Source organism: Marmota monax, unplaced genomic scaffold, assembly GCF_021218885.2.
Source record: "Marmota monax isolate L192 unplaced genomic scaffold, Marmota_monax_Labrador192_F-V1.1 WCK01_AAM20220418_F8-fsc00171, whole genome shotgun sequence".
Classification (NCBI taxonomy): domain Eukaryota; kingdom Metazoa; phylum Chordata; class Mammalia; order Rodentia; family Sciuridae; genus Marmota; species Marmota monax.
The window spans coordinates 1,441,601-1,460,600 of NW_026694658.1; the positions used below are offsets into that span (position 1 = coordinate 1,441,601).

Below are 19,000 nucleotides of genomic sequence, written 5' to 3' on the forward strand. Positions count from 1 at the left end.
ATTGCATGGTAATGGAGGGAGACCCTCATTGTTATACAAAATTACATATAAGAGGTTGTGAGGGGAATGGGAAAATAAACAAGGAGAGAAATGAATTACAGTAGATGGGGTAGAGAGAGAAGATGGGAGGGGAGGGGAGGGGGGATAGTTGAGGATAGGAAAGGTAGCAGAATACAACAGTTACTAATAGGGCATTATGTAAAATTGTGGATGTGTATGTAACTGATGTGATTCTGCAATCTGTATTTGGGGTAAAATTGGGAGTTCATAACCAACTTGAATCTAATGCATGAAATATGATATGTCAAGAGCTTTGTAATGTTTTGAACAACCAATAAAAAAAAAAAATGCCTGAGATAAATATCATCTCCAGAAGCAACGGTTTCAACTCCTGGCAGAGGTATGTGTTCCTATTGATGACAGTGACAATAAAATTGGGACTGAGATCAGGAATTGTCACCTGAATGAGAACATTGAGAAAGGATCATTACACTGAGCTTTTAGTTGTCCTCTTATTCAACACTGACTCTCCTGTTACAGCAGAGATCAGATGTTAAAATTACCTTTCCAAGTTGTTTTACCAATACTTCTTATATTCATCCATTAAGTAATCCAGGTGAGCCTGAAGAAAATGAAGCCATTGGAGCAGCACAGGGGCATTTAGGAGCTGAATTGGGAATTCCCATGGGAGAGGATCCTTCAGAAGAAATGAAGAAGAATTCATTACAGGGCTCCATCTGATGGCATCAGAGTGAATACGAAATTGATTACATTCTGTTTGTTAGGAAGAACATAACTTTGAATCCAGATGCCAACAGATTTAACCCTATTATTATGTGTCAAAGGAAGGACTAGAAGAACTTCCTAAAACAGCAGCCAATGGTGAAATTAAAATAACTCCATGGTTTCAAATTATGGTAATATTTTTCTTTAAATGGTGGGAAAATGAAATCATTCAAATCATTTTATTGACAGGAAAATATAGAGAATGTGAATGTGTAGATAAATGATTACCTCCAAAAAATGTCTATTTAGTGAGTTTAGAATGTTTTTGTCTATTTGTTTTGTGGTATTAGGAACTAAACACAGGGAGCTCTACCACTGAGACAGGGTCTCACTAAGTAGCCCAGGCTAGCCTCAAATTTGCAATCCTCCTGCCTCAGCCTCCTGTCTCTCTAGATAGAATTACAGGTGTGCGCCATTGCATGAGGCTGTTTTAAATTTGCGCCCCCTTACAAGTAAAAAGAATAAGAAAAAAAATTCAAGCCCCCTTTAGGATGACTTTTATATGATACAATGATACTTTACAACAAGAATTTGTGTGGTGCTGGGTGCAGTGGAACATACCTGTAATCCCAGAGGCTAAGAAGCCTGAGATAGGAGGATTTCGAGTTCAAAGCCAGCCTCAGCAACAGCAAGGCACTAAGCAACTCAGAGAGACCCTGTCTCTAAATAAAATACAAAATAGGGCTAGGGATGTGGCTCAGTGGTCAAGTGCCCCTGAGTTCAATCCCAGTACCCCCAAAATAATAATAATAATAATAATAATAATAATAATAATAATAAATTGTGTGAAAAGAACAACTGACATAATTTTATATCACACCCTCATACAGCTGTTTGTAAAATGTATGGAACATTATTGTAAAAAGAGAGATAGCAAATAAAATTTAATTTAGCTGGGCATAATGGCAAACAACAGTAATCCCAGTGACTGGGGGGCCAGACTGGGAAACAGCAAGACCCTGTCTCCAAAATAGAATAAAATAAAAGGGGATGGGGGTATATCTTAGAGGTAGAGCATGCCTGGGTTCAATCAATCCCCAACACCCCCCAAAAATAAACCTTAAATTTAACATGACAAAAAAATTAATAAATTTTTGTGTGATAACTAAGGGTTGAAAGTAGGTTTCTGTTTATACATGAACTTCAGCACAGTTCAGATGTTACTCAGAAGAGACTGGTAGAGCCCAAACTTTTGTGTACATTAGGGGATAACATTAACAACCCAATCCAACCCAATTCAACAGGAATCTCAGGAAGCAGCCAGTGGATGCTTAGATTTTCCCTGAAAATTCATAAAGGAAGGGTTCAAATATTATCAATGATACAAACACTCCCCTAATTAGTAGCTTAGACTACATGCCAGTGTCATGAGCAATCTTTCTAAAAAGGGGTGCTAAATTATCCCAAATCATCTAATTTCTATGGGTATGGGGGAAAAAATGGGCAGAGTTAAATTCTAGTTAATAGATTATAGTATGCATTTATTTACTACATCTAATCTTGCATTTTAGAAATCCTAATATAAGAATCTTTCATGGGCTGGGGATGTGGCTCAAGCGGTAGCACGCTCTCCTTGCATGTGTGTGGCCCGGGTTCGATCCTCAGCACCACATACAAACAAAGATGTTGTGTCTGCTGAGAACTAAAAAAGAAATAAATATTTTTAAAAATTCTCTCTCTCTCTCTTTCTTAAAAAAAAAAAAAGAATCTTTCATTCTTACAGTTATCTCTCAAAGGGGGAAGACTGACAGATGACCGGTATTTTCTCCATCCTCAGTACTGTCATTAATCTCTTGTTCTTCTGAAATAGCTTAAGCACTAATCAAAATCACATTCTAATAGAAAAATCTTTGTTTACCCAAGGAAGTGCGGCTGTGCTACTGTCTGTGATTCTGAGTTATCAATGCTGCATAAGAAATTACCTCCAAGGGGCTGGGGCTGGGGCTCAGTGGTAGCGCGCTTGACTTGCATGTGTGAGGTACTGGGTTCAATTCTCAGCATTGCATATAAATAAATAAAATAAAAAGGTTTATCAACAACTAAAAAATTTTTAAAAAAAAGAAAATCACCTCCAAAACTTAATGGCATAAAACAATGACATTTATTTTGCTTATGAATCTGCACTTTGGGCTGAACAACTAGGGACTGGAGTCTTCTGAGGGCTTGTCCTCTCACATGTTTGGTGCTAGTTGAGCTGAGACCTTAGTTGGAGCTGCCAGTTACTTCCTTCTTCCTCATAACATTGTAGCTAGATTCCTAATGTAAAAGAGAAAGAAACAGAGAAAGATGGAGAGAGAGGCATTGTATTGCCTTTTGTGACCTAGCCTAAAATGTAACAGTCTCCTTTTCTATTCTTGTCCAACATTCAAAATGTCAAACCAAAGGGGCTCAGGAGGCTGAGGCAAGAGGACCCCAAGTTCAAAGATAGCCTCAGCAGCTAGGCAGGGCCCTAAGTAACTTAGCAAGACCCTGTCTCAAAACATAAATAAATAAATAAATAAATAAATAAATAAATAAATAAATAGGGCTGGGATGTGGCTCAGTGGTTAAGTAGGTACAAAAACAAAACAAAACAAAATTTGTCAAAGCAAGTATGTATGTGGTGGGTCCTTCGGCAGGAAATTCTGTATTTTCCTGGTTCTTCCAATAGGAGCCATGATCACTTGTGCTCACAACACAGGAGCCAAAAATCTGTATATAATTTCTGTAGAGGGGATCAAGGGATGGCTGAACAGGTTTCCTGCAGCTGGTGTGAGTGACATGGTGATGGCTATAGTTAAGGAGAACAACACCGGGCGCAGTGACACATGCCTATAATCCCAGTGGTTTGGGAGGCTGAGGCAGGAGGATTGAGAGTTCAAAGCCAGCCTCAGTAAAAGTGAGGTGTTAAGCAACTCAGTGAGACCCTGTCTCTAAATAAAACACAAAATAGGGCTGGGGATGTGGCTCAATATCAAGTGCCCCTGAGTTCAATCCCTGGTACCTAAAAAAAAAAAAAGGAAGAAGGACGACAAACCAAAGCCAGAAAGAAGGTACATGTGGGAGACAAAAAAGTTATATGGGAGAAAAAAAACGATGTGTTTGTTATTTTGAGGATAACGCAGAAGTCATAATAAATAATACAGATTAGATGAAAGTTTCTGCCATCACAGGACCAGTGGCAAGATTGTGCAGACTGTGGTCCAGGATTGCTTTCAATGCAGGCAGCATTGTGTGTTTCTCCAGTGTGTTTGTAAAAAAATAATAATAATTTGCTCAATCACTCACACACACCCACATACACACACACATAAATAACACAGTCTCTTCTGCTGCATTCCAGTCATTGAAGTAGTCGCAAAGTTCTGCCCATGTTCAAGAGGAGGGGAAATAATCTCCAGGAAATATTGCTATGACACTCTGCCTTTTAGCCACAACAATTTATATTTTCCCATATGCAAGATACATTTACTCTTCCTCCAAAATCCCTGGTATGGCATCAGAGACAGACTGGAGTCTAGGATCTCAGGGTCTAGATCAGGTCTAGATATGACTGAGGTATCTCAGGTATGGTCCCTCAGATACGTGCCTTTTGCCTTGAACACCTGTTTCTAGTAAACATACACTGAGTTTATTTAGAGGACAGGTACTGTAATATATGCAGGTTGCTTTTAAATGTCTCAAGAAAAAAAAACTACATTATTTCACACACACAAATACACATATATAGATTTCTGGATATTATTTCCCTTTGAGTCATGCTTAAATGAATGACTTAAATGACTGCTTAAATGAATGGAACTGGGATGTAGCTCAGTGGTACAGCATATGGTTAATATGAGCAAGTCCCTGGGTTCAGTCCCCAGCACTATATTTAAAAACAAAACAATAAAAAAAACCCTCAAAATGAATAGAAAGCAGCAGAAATGATACCAAGTTACACCTGAGAATAGAATATGAAAGAGAGAGTAGAAATCATAAAGCAAATTGAGAAAAATATAAGGTGACTCTGAGTATGGGTATGCAAGTGTTCTTTGTGATAGTCTCATTTTTGCAACGTTTCTGTTAGCTCAAAAATATTTCCAAATTAAAAATTTATTTAATTTATTTATTATGCAGTTTAGGGGTTTGTTTTTGTTTTTGTAGGAGGGATTGAACACAGGGGTGCTTAACCAGTCCTTTTTTTAATTTTAATTTTAATTTTTATTTTGAGACATGGTCTCACTAAGTTGCTTAGGGCCTCGATAAGTTGCTGAGGCTGGCTTTGAACTCTTGATCCTCCAGCCTCAGCCTCCTGAGCCACTGGGATTATAGTCATGTGCCTATATTATACCGTTTCATACTTTTTTTTAAAGAATCTTTTTAAAAAATATTTTTTAGACGCAAATCTTTATTTTGTTTATTTATTTTTATGTGGTGCTAAGGATTGAACCCAGTGGCTCACATGTGTGAGGCAGACGCTCTGCCACTGAGCCCCAGCCCCAGCCCCCACTCAACCCCGTTTCATATTTTGGGAAATATGAAACGGTCTCACTGTGTTGCCCAGGCTGTTTTTGAGGGTTTTGTTTGTTTTTTGTTGATTTGTTTGTTTGGTTGGGGGCTTTTTTGCTTGTTTGTTTTTCCCTGTTCTCACAATACTGGAGATTGAGCCCAAGGGTGCTCTTATCATTGAGCTACATCCTCAGTGTCCTGCAGCACCCTGCCCCCAAGCCTGGCTTTTTTTTGTTTTCTTTCTTTCTTTCTTTCTTTCTTTCTTTCTTTCTTTCTTTCTTTCTTTCTTCCTTCCTTCCTTCCTTCCTTCCTTCCTTCCTTCCTCTCTCTCTCTCTCTCTCTTTCTTTCTTTTTCTTTTTGTATTTTGAGACAGGGTCTTACTCTAGGTAGATGTGACTGGCCTTGAACAATTCTTCAGCCTCAGCCTCCAAAATAGTTGGGACTCCAGGTACATACCACCATGCCTAGGCTCATAAAGATTTTGTTTTTAATATAATACACTTAGAATAAGTTCTAAGCATTAATATTTTGACATGTTTAATTCCAGAGGCAAATTCTGACTTGATTTTTGTATTAAACTTTGTAGGCTGAGGAAAAGTGCTTTACCTCTTCCTTTGCTCAAATATCTACAAATGTCTACACAAAGACATATCCCATTTCCTTAAAGCACTAATTCTAACATAAATCCCTCTTTGAGAGGGGAGATTTGGCCAGACTGAAACTCAGCCTTTGAATGCTCTTTGAATCTCTTACTTTACTAAAGGCATCTTGAACCTTCCTTTGGCTATAGGTAAAGGATGCACATCAGCCTCCTGTAACAAAAGAGACTGGGATTAGCTCCCCTAAAACCTCTCCATCAGCTTTGGAACACCAGTTCTAAAAATAGTGGCTTCTGAGAAGTAACTTCTCATGTTTCCAGTTAGAAAGGGACACTTAAATAGAAGGTGGGCCTTTTTAGCTAATGTCACAGTCCCTAATCAAGAAATAATCCTTACTGAAACTCACATGATGGCCATTTAACAAATTTATTTATAAACATATAATTTCATTCCTTCAAAGCTGATTATTCTGAAATCCTGAAACCTGTATCAGAACTGTTATCACCTAAAAAGAAGTAATTAACCATACCAAAGACTCTGTGTGTGGGGGGGAATGGTAATTGAACTCTACTACTGAGTTATATCCCCAGCCCCATTTTTTTTTTTTTTGAGACAAGATCTCACTAAATTACTGAGGCTGGCCTCACACTTGCAATCTACTTGCTTTAGTCTCCTGAGTCATAGGGATTACAGGTGTGTACTACCCAAAGACATTTAAAGAGTTCATTTTATGAGATTATTATATAGTCAAGGTAAATGCTATTAAATACTTTTAAAATTGATATACTTTGTGTGCATCTTTATTTAGTATTTTTATGTGGTGTTGGGGATAGAACCCAGTGCCTCACGCATGCTAAGCCACAACCCCAGCCCAAATATTTGGTAATAATTGCTAGCTCTAAATCAACTCTTAAACATGTCAGATATTGATTTAAGGGATTTTACAGATAGTATCAAATTATTCAGTCCTCACAACAGCCCTTTGAGGTATATGTTGTTTTCTTCTTTGAGGTATATGTTGTTTTCTTCTTTATTTTTTTAAACTAGAATTCAAATATTTTTTATACCTTCGTTTTATTTATTTATTTTTATGCAGTGCTAAGGATTAAACCCAGTGTTTCACACATGCTAGGAAAGTGTTCTATCACTGAACCACACCTACAGCCACTGTTATTGTCTTCTTTTTTTTAATATTTATTTTTTAGTTGTAGTCAGACAAAATACCTTTATTTATTTTTTTATGTGGTGCTGAGGATTGAACCCAGGGCCTCGCAAGTGCTAGGGGAGTGCTTTACCACTGAGCCACAACGCCAGCCCTGTTACTGTCTCCTTTTTAGAAATGAAGAAAACTGAGGTCCAACAAGTTTAAATAATTTGCCCAAAGTTGTACAATTAGTTGATGATGGAACTGGGATTTGAACCCAGATATTCTGGATCTAGAATCAGGCCTAAAACCTACACACTTAACATTATGTGTTAGGAAAAATAGTGAACATGGTACTGCTTTGTAAAGTTAGTTTTCCTAACTGAGAAAGTTGACAAGCTTTGGCCACATGTATGATGACTATCCATTCTCTGATAGATCAAGTCTCATTTCTCATGGTAAGTATGATGAGGTAATTTTGGAGGAAGAGGTACTGAGGATTGAACCTAGGGCACTTTACCACTGAGCTGCATCCCCAACTCTCTTTATTATTTTATTTTGAGGCAGAGCCTCACTAAATTGCTGAGTTGGCCTTGAACGTGTGATTCTCCTGCCTCAGCCTCTCAAATTGCTGGGATTACAGGTGTGTACCACTGTATCCAGCTGATTAAGTAATTTCTGGGTCTTTATATTTATAGATCAAGGAGTTGATAAATTCTTAGGAAAAATCAAATCTGTCAGGTCCTTCTTTTCATCCGAGAATGACCATGTTTAAATTTAATAAGCTCACTCAGTAACTCACTCATTCCACAGACATTCGTGTAAGAAACTAGGGTGTGAGATGTAACCTGAACAAGGCTGTGGCTATCCAAAAGAGCCCTCCCAGGTTGACATGATTCTAGTACATTCACCTTAGCTGAGAAACTTCTAGGTTTATAAATTCCATTTTATCAAGGTGATCAATTTCTCAAAGACTGGCCTATGTTAATAAAATTCCATTGAAAAAGAGGACTTTTGTTACTGACCATAATGGAGTTAAAAGAGATCTTTTGCCATCCACAATTAGGAAGCAAGACAAAATATGCAGAACAACTCTTCTTAGACATTGGGCAATAGGCAGAGCACACATGATATCATTATGAGAAGGAAAACAAACGAGGTAAGTTTATAATTGCCCTGGCTTTCTGTCTAGACGTACATTCTGGATCATAACATGAGAACATGGCAGTTTCAATGAGTTGGAGACATGAGATTGGAGTTCAGGGAAGCTAAGGAAGCTGGAAGTTGCTACAGAGAATTCCAAAAAGGAAGAAAGCATGCAAAAACAGAGCTCTAAAAAAAATATGCATAGATCTTTTTTTTTTAATATTTATTTATTTTTTTAGTTTTTCGGCGGACACAACATCTTTGTTTGTATGTGGTGCTGAGGATTGAACCCGGGCCGCATGCATGCCAGGCGAGCACGCTACCACTTGAGCCACATCCCCAGCCCCCAAAATATGCATAGGATCTTGAGTCTTTGCTGAATATTAATGTGGGCAGACATAGAGTTAAATTCCAGGAGGCTGAGCAAAGAGCAGTCGAAGAGATATAACTAAACAATTCCCAGAACCCATAGAGGGCTGGAAAACATTCAAATCCTGACCAATTAGAGTAGAAATACCACAATGATCTCTCAAGATGTTCAGGAGAGACCTCAGAAGAATGCAATCCTACTAATAGGTCTAAAGTAGCCCTAAATTATATTCTATACCTGCTTGACGAAGCTTAAAAACAAGCCTCAAAAACATCAAACTAATCTGAAATTGAGTTAATTGGTAAAACAAAGACCTACACTCTTGGCTACAAAATAACACCCAACAATGTAACTTGCTACCATCCAATCAAAAATTACAATATAAATCTGGGGTTGTGGCTCAGTGGTAGAGTGCTTGATTAGCACATGTGAGGCACTGGGTTCAATCCTTAGCACCACATAAAAAATGAATAAATAAAATTAAAGTATTGTGTCCATCTACAACTAAAACTAATAGTAATACAATATATGCCAAGAAGCAAGGGGGAGGAAAAAAAAAACAGAAAAAAGCAGTCAGCATAAACAGACCCAGAAGGGACTAGAATTAACAGACAAGAATGATAAAATTGGACTGGGGTTGTGGCTCAGTGGTAAAGCACTTGCCTAGCATGTGTGAGGCACTGAGTTCGATCCTCAGCACCACATAAAAGTAAATAAAATAAAGGTCCACCAACAACTAAATATTTTAAAAAATGATAAAATTGCTTGAACATTTAAAGGAAAACATGCATATGATGAGGAAAGACATGGAAGATATGAAAAAAAATCAAATCAAATTCCTAGCAGTGAAAAAACAATATCTGAAATGAAAACTTCATCATAGCAGTTGGAGAAAAAAGAGGATAAGATAAGAAGGCACAATGCCTGTAATGACAGTGTATTAGTTTTCTAATGCAGTAATAAATTACCACAAACTTGGCAGCTTCACACAAAACATGCTTATTATCTTACAATTCCATAGATTAAAGTCTGGCAAGACATTAAGTTATAAAGAGTTTCAAGAAGTCCTATGGAGGGCTGGGGCTGGGGCTCAGCAGTAGCCCACTTGCCTGGCCTGTGTGAGGCACTGGATTCGGTTCTTGGCACCATACATAAATAAATAAAGATCTATCAACAACTAATAAATATGTATATATTTATATCTATATCTATAGTAGATATATCTATATCTATAGTAGATAGATATATACTGAAGATATATAGATATATTCTGAAGCCTCCTGACAACAACCAACATTAAGTTCCAGGCTGTGAATGCACCATCTTAGAAGTAGACTACCAATCCCAATCCAGTCTTCAGTTAGATGTTAGCCAGTGCTAACATCTTTTTTTTTTCTCTCTCTTTTTTTTTTTTTTTTTTTTTTGGTACCAGTATTTGAACCCAGGGGCACTTAATCACTGAGCCAAATCTCCAGCTCCCTCCACCTTTTAAAAAATTAATTAACTAATTGGGGGTGGGTATCAAGGATTGAACTCAGGGGCATTCAACCACTGAGCCACATTCCCAGCCCTATTTTGTATTTTACTTAGAAATAGGGTCTCACTGAGTTGCTTAGCAGTATTCCAGGTGTGTGCCACCATGCCAGGCTTTAATTTATTTTTTTATTTTGAGACAGGGTCTCATTAAATTGCCTATGGCCTTGCTAAATTGCTGAGGCTATCTTTGACCTTGCAATGCTCCTGCCTCAGCCTTCTGATCTGCTGGGATTACAGATGTGTACCACAGCACCCAGCCTGCTTAACATCTTGACTACAGTTTCCAAGAAGCATTGAGTCAGAGTCACCAAGCTAAGACACTGCTAAATTTTTGGCCCACAGAAGTTGTGGGAGAAAATAAACATTTGTTATTCTAAGCTATTGAATTGAAAACAATTTGGTGCCAGGCATGATAGCCCATGCCTATAATTATAGCAACTCCGGAGGCTGGGGCAGAGGATCACAAGTTCAAGGCCAGCCTGGTCAATTTAGTAAGACCTTGTCTCAAAATTAAAAAATTAAAAATGGCTGGGGATATAGCTCAGTGGCATAGCACTTCTGGATTCAATCCCCCCCAATATCACAAAATAAGTTTTTAAAATTTGTCTCCTAGAAGTAGATGGATAACTAATGCAAGAGTCTCTTCAACATATAGTGGTATGCAGAAGTTAAATGGGGAAGAATACATTCTGTATGGTCTAGTCATAAGAAACTAGAGAAAAGATTAATCTAACCCAGGGTACAGAAAGCAGATCAATGGTTGCCTGAGGCTGGAAAGAGAGGCAGGGAGATAAAAAGAAACTTTGTGGGAGCAACAGAAGTGTTCTGTATCTCAACTGTGGTTATTTAAGTTATAAGGGTGTAATTACTAAAACGCATTAAACTTGACTGGAAGGATGGTACAAGCCTGTAATCTCAGCACTTCAGGAGGCTGAGGCAGGAAGATCACAAGTTTAAAGCCAGCCTCAGCAATTTAGCAAGGCCCTAAGCAACCTAGAGAGACCCTGTTTCAAAATTAAAAATGTTGGGGATTTAGCTTAGTGGTAAGGTACCCCTGAGTTTGATCCCCAGCACACCTGCCCCCCAAATCAAACAAACAAACAAAAAACAATAAAAACCCCTCACTGAACACTACACTTAAAATGTTGAGCTCTCCTCTGTGACAGTTTCTTGGGTCTTTCCTTGTTTTTCATAACCTTTACAATTTGAAGAAGCACCGGCTGGATTATAGAGTGCCCCCAAATCTGGGATAATCTAGCATTTTTCTCATAATTAGACTGGGGCAATGATTTTTTGAGAGAATTTACTGCAGAGGTTATATGTCCTTCTCATCACATAATACCTGAGAGTATATGATGTTCACAAGACATCACTGCTAACCTTAACCTTTGTCACTTGCTTAATGTAGTATTTGCTGGGCATCTCCACTGAGAAGTTAGCCTTTCCTTTTTCTGCTCTATTCTTCAGATAGCTCAGATTTTGATGGATATCAAAAGCCATTTAATAAGAGAGCAAGGTAATTTGACACTATAATGGCCTTAGTTTTTATGGGTTCACCCAGACCATTCCTAATTCATATACTGGAGTTCAAAATGCAAAGAATCCTCTCATGTCCTAAAACTTTGAGTTATAGAATGAACCAAAATTTATTAATACCCCTGGGCAAGCATTGGAATATTATATAGCTCTAAAATTTCAAGGTGATCCAATGTAAACTACCAGCATTTGGGATCTCCCAGTTCCTTGAAATCTAGAGAAATTGATTCAGAGATTCAATCTATAAACCACAGAGTCCAAAATGCCTCTCAAAGTTTCTCCAAATTCCTAGGAATTTATCTCATCATAATGGTCCCTTCTGATTGCATTTCCTGCCTCTGACACACATTTTTCTCTGTAACAACGTATCTTGTCATTATCCCTCTGTCTCTTAACTGGCAGGCTGGGCTCAAAATAGAACAGCCCCGCTTCTTTCTAATTCATCTCATTCCAAAATGAACACATACTCAAGCCTCTTTAGTAGACTAGAAATTTTACTGAAGATTTTGTGTTATAATAAACAGTTGCTTCTCATACCCTGCAACAAACAAATACAATACAAAATAATACTTTTGGCCACCTCGTCCTCAGGAATGTTTTATTGGAACTGTAGTTTCCATGCTACCCAACTTTCAATTCACCCCCAGCCTCTCACCATGTGTGTTTTGTTGGCTTCTATTTATGCAGAGTCCCCTCCACTTTCTTCTTCTTTCTGATGTCCTTTTCTAGATTAAAAACAAAAACAGAGGCCAAATCCTCATTTTTTTTTCTTTCAGAGCATCTTAGCTTTCTCTCTTTGGTAATAAGAATCCTTCCATGCCCTTGGGTCTCGCCTCCTGCCCCAGTAGCTTTTGAAGTTGTTTCCTTTCCTAAAAGTAATTCTGGTGCCAGCTGTTAAGATAATAACATTTTCTACATTAGTATCAAGAACATCTAGCCATTCAATCACTTATTCAACAAATACTTATTGAGCCCCTCTAAGAGAGAAATTGGAACATAAGCAGCTCATTCAAACAGGATTCTGCCCTCAAGGAGCTCCTGGTCTCTAGTGAAAGGGAACAAATGCTAAACAAACCACATGACCAGCAAGCCCATTAATAGATCCTTTAACTGGAATTATTTTTCATCCTCAAAGAGGCTCTGTGAGGTTGATTCTGTTCTTTCCTTTTTACTATTAAGGTAATAATGCTCACAGTTAGTGGTATGCTGGTAAATGCTTAACAACCAGCTTAATGGGAATGGGGGACCCTGATTTCTAGTGTTTGGGGTTTCTGTTGTATAAATATTACCACTGTGACTATCCAGCTATCAAGGTGACATGACTAAATGCACAGTTGGGAAAAGACACTTGGCAGCATATCATTAAGTAGTATTTCCATGATATAGACACAATAGAGCTCAAGAGCAAAGACAGTTGTAAACTGTAGAAAGTTAACTAGGATTTGCTGAGATTTAAGTATTTATTGCTTTGTTTTCAATAAAATCTATTTAATTACAAATTTATATTGAATTTTTAAACAGAATTCAACTTCCTAATTATGGTAAAATAAATACAATGAAATTTACCTTTTTATACTTTGTGTGTATGTGTGTGGTACTGGAGATTCTGCGTCTGAGCTATATCCCCAACCCTTTTTAATATTTCATTTTGAGACAGGGTCTTGCTAAGTTGCTCAGGCTGACCTTAACCTTGCAATTCTCCTGCCTCAGCCTTCTGAGTAGAATTTTAAAATAATATAATGCAACCAGATATGGTGGTGTATTTCTATAATCTCAGCAGCGTTGGAGGCTGAGGCAGGAGTATCACAAGTTCAAAGTCAGCCCAGCAATTTAGCAACCCTGTCACAAAACAAAAAAAAAGAAAGGGCTGGAGATGTGACTCAGTGGTTGAGTGCCCTGGGTTCAATCCTTCATACCAAAACAACAACAAAAAGTTGTGCAATCTTCACCACTGTTTTCTGAACTATCCCAATACTCCAAAGTTTGTACCCAATTCCTCTCTGTCTCCAGACTATATTATTTTTTTTCTATTCTATTTTATTTCTATCCGTATACATTTGCCTATTCTAGATCTTTCATGTAAGTGAATTCATACAATATTTGCTCTTTGTGTCCTATTTATTTCACTTAACGCAATGTTTTTAGATTCATCTATATTGCAGAATATATCAGAATTCAGGGCAAGGATCGTGGCTCAGTGGTAGAGTGCTTGCCTAGAATGTGTGAGGCACTGGGTTCAAGTCTCAGCACCACATATAAATAAATAAAGGTCCATCAATAAGTAATAAAAATATTTTTTAAAAAGAATCAGTTCCTTTTTTTTTTGTGCTGCTAAAATTGAACCCTAATTCCTTCTATTTTGGAGGTGGTATCAGGAGTCCAACCCCAGGGTGCTTAACTACTGAGCCACATCCTCAGACCCTTTAATTTTTTTATTTTCAGGCAGAGTCTCACTAAATTGCATAGGATCTCATTAAATAGCTGAGGCTGTCCTTGAACTTGTGATCCTCCTGTCTCAAACACCCACCCCCAGCCCCTGTAGTGGCTGGGATTACAGTGAGTCACCATACAGTTCATTCCTTTTTAATGGCTTGATAATATTCTATTCTATGCATAAACTTGCACATCACCATCACTTCTACGTTCATCAGTTGATGGACCCGTGAGTTGTTCCCACCTTTTGACTATTGTGAATTATGCTGCTATGAACGTCAGTATACAAGTACCTCTTTGGTTCCCTACTTTCAATACAACTTAATATTTAAAAATGGTGTATTAACAAACACCCAGTAAAATTGCTGAAAATTTAATAATCAGCTCTGGAGAGTCTGTTAGAGACAGTACTAGCACCATACAGGAAAGTGTAACTTACCCAGTTGGACCCAATTGGGTACCAGGGACTGATCTCAGGAGCACAAGGGATAACTGGTGACTCAAGAACACCACACCAGTATTTTCCAAATTTGCTTGATGATAAAAACTTCCTGGGACATCTATTAAAATTCTCATGCCCTCTTGAGTGATTCTGATTCTGAAGGTCTGAGGCAAGGTGATTTTTTTTTTTAAATGAAACCAACAAGCCAATTTTAATATATTTATTTGTTTTTAATTTTCGGCGGACACAACATCTTTGTTGGTATGTGGTGCTGAGGATCGAACCCGGGCCGCACGCATGCCAGGCAAGCGCGCTACCGCTTGAGCCACATCCCCAGCCCGCAAGGTGGTTTTTTTCAGTCTGGAAAACTCTGATATCATACTTGCCCCCAGGACCTGAAGGAAAGTGGGTACCAATATAGGAGCCTGGAAAAGAGAGAGCAAATGTGAGTGCTTTGGGGAGAAACTGCTGCAAAATTTGGGATGCATATTTTTTGCTCTCCAAAATCATTCCCAGCTCCAACATTTATTAACTGCATTTCTGTCCTACTCGTCTCCATGGACCCCACCTTAGGAAAGAAAACCTTCCAGAAAGATCCTAGTGGAAATCATTAAACCCAGCAACTTGACACCATCACAGACAACTTGCATATCATTAGACTATTTAGAAACATGCTCTGAAGTTCTGAGGTTGCATTCAGCAGTGTTATTTTGATACCCTGACAAGATATTTTTAGAGCATATGAAGCCCAAATTAAAACATTGCTACAAAGAAAAAAAAAGTGAAATTAAATCAGGGCTCCATTAAATGGAAAACTACAGTAAATATCAGGTAAGAGTGGGAGGAAAATACCAAATATTTTTTGAGAAGTATTTTGAGAGTAGAGGAGATGGAGAAATGTTCCTGGAATTCTATGCTTGGATTTGCCTACATCCTTCCAGGTGGGGAGGCAAAGACTTTGCCCCTGCAGCCTCTCTTGACAGGCCCTGATACATTAGGTTAGAAGAGGAGGAGTCTCCTGTCCACTGCTCAGAGCTGGATGGGACTGAAGGAGACACAATGCTTCAGCTTCAACAGGTGTTTGAGGATCCCCTTGGACTTCCATTTAGAAGTTCAAATCTTCCTTTGGTTGGGCCTGGAATATGGTTAGTTCAGTTTTAGGTCTCCTTGCCTTCCTTCTTCCTCTGACCTTTTCCCTTCAAGACTAGCCCTCTTTCTGGTGTTTCTCTGTGCCTTTATTTCAGGACTTCCATGACTCAGATCTAAGACCCATCTAATGGCAAAAGCCACCGATAAAAAAGTGCACATCCTTAGATTAGACTTGTTAGATCATTGGTTCCTAACATCTTTGGGATTACAGACCTCTCTGATAATCAGAGTCTTCAGGTGCAATTTGGTGGATAGGGTTTTTTGGGGGAGGGTTGGGTACCAGAGATTGATCTCAGGGGCACTGGATCCACATCCCCAGCCCTATTTTGAATTTTATTTATTTATTTATTTATTTTTAATATTTATTTTTTAGAAGTAGTTGAACATAATACCTTTGTTTTATTTTTATGTGCTGCTGACGATGGAACCCAGGGCCTCGCACGTGCTAGACAATTGCTCTACCGCTGAGCCACAATCCCAGCCCTTGTATTTTATTTAGAGACAGGGTCTCACTGAGATGCTTAGCACCTCCCCATTGCTGAGTCTGGCTTTGAACTTGCGATCCTCCTGCCTCAGCCTCCTGAACCACTGCAATTACAGGTGTGCGCCACCACGCCCAGCTGCTGGATAGAGTTTTAAAGGTTTTACTCCCTCAAGCCCACCAGTGGAACTCAATAAGACTCTGTCTTGATAGCCTTGGAGTAGAGATGGCTTTGGCCTCTGGTTAGGAGTGGTAGGCATACTCTGCAGCCCCAGCACTCCAACTATGACAGGAATTTGAATGGCCTTGCTTTTCTTAGCATCTTGATAGGATTTGAATTAGATAACTGAATAATTTGCAGCAAGATCAAGAGGCCTCTTATGGCAATTATAAAATGTCCTGGAGCTTCTTATCAAGGAAGATGATAGAAGAGAGTTCTTTGGGGAAAGAAAAGTTGGTGTCACTATTTAACAGAGAGAGAGAGAGAGAGAGAGAGAGAGAGAGAGAGAGAGAGAGAGAATCAAATCTACCAGGGAAAGCAGTGTAAGCAGTAAGTGCTAAGAGTCACTTTCCATGTTGGCTTAATTCAGGACATAAAACAATTATATTAACTCTGTCTTTGGACTGGGGGAGGTGCAGTGAAGCCTGATGATCATGAGGCTGTTCTGTGCCATCAAGGAGTATGCCAGCCTGCACAAAGTGGACTATGGACAGATTAACAACGCTCACCCCTCACCTGCCAGATACCTAAAGTACATGGCACATAGTAGTTGTTTTTTTTTTTTTTTTTTTTTAAATAGATGTTGCAGGGGTGAGACAGCATAATATCAATTCTGATAATAACTTTATTGAATGAGTTGCCTGAGTCCGTAGTCATTTCATGCTGACCAATTGGATTTTGAACAATGTCCCCCAAAGGCAATGGATTTTTGTTTTGTCTTAGCTAACTATTGTGTGTTGAGCCATTATTCCTGCTGCTCTTACATTCAATTGTCTCTTCAGGCTGCTCCCTGTGGTTGATAATACAATCATTATGGGAGTAGGGCAGCCATCCAGAGCCTAGGGCTTACTGGAGGCTCTGGGAGGAAAAAGGAGGAGTGGAATAGGATAAGGGAACAGGCAGGGACAGCTTAGCTCTGAGGTTCTAACATGTATTTCCCTCTTTCAAAATTGTAGCTATTTAGGGACATATATTTATGCACATATATACACTCATGCATATACAGACACATATATTCATATAGATCTATTTTAACTTTTCTTACAGTCTTGGTGCATATTCATCTCCATGTATAAGTTGCAGCCTACAGACCCTTTTGGGGTTCTGTTCTTTTAAATTAGCGTTATATAATATTTTTATTGATGTTTAGTCCTTATGGGCAACTTTTGAAAAATAGACTCTTTTCTGACTGTAAAATTAAAGCATATTCATTATTTTCTTATTATGCAGACAATACACAAAGTGTTAAACCCCCCCTTGCTATTTTGAAGTGTATCCTTCAAAACTTTGCTATGCGTATCCAAAATGGCATTATACCATAATCCTGATTTAATTCCTGTTATCTATGTCAATAGACCTACAGTAGAATTTTTAATGTTTTTGTAGACATGCCACATTTTATTTGTCCTATGGCTGACATTTCAATAGTTCCCAAAATGTTACTATTTTAACAGTCCTTGTCTTCTATCCTTAGGACTAATTCCTAAAAGTAGAATTGGTGGGTCAAAAAGAATACTTTTTTGGGTACTGGAGATTTAACCCAGGGTCAATTTACATCCCCAGCCTTTTTTTTTTTTTCTTTTTGAGACCGGATCTCACTAAGTTGCTTGGGACCCCCACTAAATAGCAGAGGCTGGCCTCCAATTTGTGGACCTCCTGCCTCAGTCTCCTGAGTTGCTGGGATTACAGGCCTGCGCCACCACACCCAGCTCACACTTAACATTTTGAAACACATAATTTACCAGTTATCACTCCCAGTAAAAGTGCATAGAGGGCTCCTTTCTCCTGGCCCTTGCCAATGTAATTATCATTTTGATGGCATAGAGAGCAGGTTAAAAATTGTCAGAAACACAACAGAAACTTCCCGCCTCCAGCAGCGCTCCACCGGGGCCTCCTGGCCTCCTCCTTTACAGCAGTCAACAGCCACCGAGTCCCTGTCGTGTACAGGTTCCGCCGCTCGGTGGAGAGGCGTTCGGGCTGGGTGGGCGGACGGCTGTGCGACCCGATGGCCGCCGAGGCAGGAGGAGAATAGGGTCAAACTGGGTGGAGAAAACTGCGCCCCGGTCCCGGAGGACACCGAGGAAGATCCGGAGGATGGAATTCAGCGTCCCAGGGAAAAAGATGAGGCTTAGGTGAGGAAATTGCGGCGGCAACGGTCTCACCATCGCCCGCCGCCCGCCATGCGCACTGTTGAGGGACACCAGGGGACGCTGGCGCCGCGATGGGGGCGCGGTGGCCGCCGCTTGGTCCAGGCGCCAGTGACTTTGACACACCTGGATCCGGCCGGCAGTGTTTCCTCCCACCCCAGGCACCTTACTTAGTGGCAGCGGACCTCTGGGCCTCTCGGCTCTTCTTCTGTGAAATGGGCTCACTCCTGGGACCTTCCCCCGGGAGTAGTTGTGAGTGGCTACTGAAATGACACAGTGGCTGTTATTTTTGTACTTCTCCCTTAACCTATCCAACCAGCACCTGACACAGCTGGCTTAAAGAAGATGTGATCTCAGTAGAGATCTACTGTATTCCATTCGTTCTTTCAGCGCCCCCTCTAGTCCTTTGTCCCAAATCAGGGAAAGGAATGTTACAAACCCTGGTCCTCATGCTCAGGGAGCCCACGGCCTGTAGCTGAGGAGGCCGGAATGGTACACACGCAGGAAAATTACTTACCAGGGTTCAAAATCAACTGCATC

At 39.4% G+C, this 19,000-nt stretch overlaps 2 pseudogenes; both read left to right on the top strand.

Annotated features, from left to right (window-relative positions):
- The first annotated feature begins 347 nt into the window (after positions 1-347).
- LOC124078394 (isopentenyl-diphosphate Delta-isomerase 1-like) lies at positions 348-994 on the top strand (annotated as a pseudogene).
- Positions 995-1,922: 928 nt separating this feature from the next.
- Positions 1,923-4,030, top strand: LOC124078437 (large ribosomal subunit protein uL14-like; annotated as a pseudogene).
- The last annotated feature ends 14,970 nt before the right edge of the window (positions 4,031-19,000 follow it).